The sequence below is a fragment of the Musca autumnalis genome, unplaced genomic scaffold (genome assembly GCF_047663935.1).
Source record: "Musca autumnalis isolate F117 unplaced genomic scaffold, ASM4766393v1 scaffold_1, whole genome shotgun sequence".
In the NCBI taxonomy this organism is placed as follows: Eukaryota; Metazoa; Arthropoda; class Insecta; order Diptera; family Muscidae; genus Musca; species Musca autumnalis.
In genome coordinates, this window is record NW_027411644.1 from 65,494,858 (window position 1) to 65,496,590 (window position 1,733).

Consider the following 1,733-nt stretch of genomic DNA (forward strand, 5'->3'; position numbering starts at 1 on the left):
GAGGAAAGGGTGCTTCTATTGAACCTTTCCAGAGGAAAGGGTGCTTCTATTGAACCTTTCCAGAGGAAAGGGTGCTTTTCCAGAGCAAAGGGTGCTTCTATTGAACCTTTCCAGAGGAAAGGGTGCTTCAATAGAACCTTTCCAGAGGAAAGGGTGCTTCTATTGAACCTTTCCAGAGGAAAGGGTGCTTCTATTGAACCTTTCCAGAGGAAAGGGTGCTTCTATAGAACCTTTCCAGAGGAAAGGGTGCTTCTATAGAACCTTTCCAGAGGAAAGGGTGCTTCTATAGAACCTTTCCAGAGGAAAGGGTGCTTCTATAGAACCTTTCCAGAGGAAAGGGTGCTTCTATAGAACCTTTCCAGAGGAAAGGGTGCTTCTATAGAACCTTTCCAGAGGAAAGGGTGCTTCTATAGAACCTTTCCAGAGGAAAGGGTGCTTCTATAGAACCTTTCCAGAGGAAAGGGTGCTTCTATAGAACCTTCCAGAGGAAAGGGTGCTTCTATAGATCCTTTCCATTGGCAATTATGCTTCTATAGATCCTTTCCAGTGACAATTATGCTTTTATAAATCCTTTCCAGTGACAATTATGCTTTTATAAATCCTTTCCAGTGACAATTATGCTTTATAAATCCTTTCCAGTGAAAATGATGTTTCTATAGACCATTTCATTGGAAAGGGCGCTTCCATAAGCTTTTTCCAGTGGAAGGGGTGCTTCTACAGACCCTTTCCAATGAAAAGGGTGCTTCTATAGAAAATTTCCAGTGGAAAGGTTGCTTCTATAGATCCTTTCCAGTGAAAATGATGCTTCTATAGACCATTTCCATCGGAAAGGGTACTTCTGTAGAAAATTTCCTGTGAAAAGGGTGCTTCTATACACAATTTCCAGTGTAAGGGCGCTTCTATAGACACTTTTCAGTGAAAAGGATGCTTCTACAGACCATTCCATTGAAAAGGGCGCCGCTATGGACCATTTCCATTGGAAAGGGCACTTCTATAGAAAATTTCCATTGGAAGGGGTGCTTCTATAGACAATTTTCAGTGAAAGGGATGCTTCTATAGACCATTCCATTGGAAAAGGCGCTTGTATTGACCATTTCCAGTGGAAAGGGTGATTCTATAGACAATTTTCAGTGGAAAGGCTCCTTCTAGAAACTATTTCCAGTAAAGGGTTGCTTCTATAGACAATTTCCAGTAGAAAGGGTGCTACCACAGACTATTTCCAGTGAAAAAGGTGATTCTATAAACAATTTCCAGTGAAAAGGGTGCTTCTATGGACTATTTCCAGTGGAAATGGTGCTTCTATAGGCAATTTCCAGTGGAAAGGTTTCTTCCTGGACTATTTCCAGTCAAAAGGGTGCTTTTATAGACCCTTTTCAGCGGAGAGAGTGTGCTTCTATATTCCCTTTCCACAGGATAGAGTGCTTCCATAGTCCACTTCCACAGGAAATGGTGCTTCCAAAGTCCCATTCCACAGTAAAAGGTGTCTACCTTTACACGGTCAATAGTGCCTCCCTTTACACAGTAAATGCTGCTTCCCTTTTCTCAGTAAAGTGTGTTTCCCTTTCCACAGGAGATGGTGCTTCTACAATCTCTTTCCACAAAAAGGGTGCTTCTATACTCCCTTTTCACAGGAAAGTGCGCCTCTTCGTTCCCTTTTTCAGGAGAGAATGCTTCTATAGTCCTTTTCCACAGGAAAGGCTGCTTCTCCCTACATTTAACGGGTGTTAGGAAAG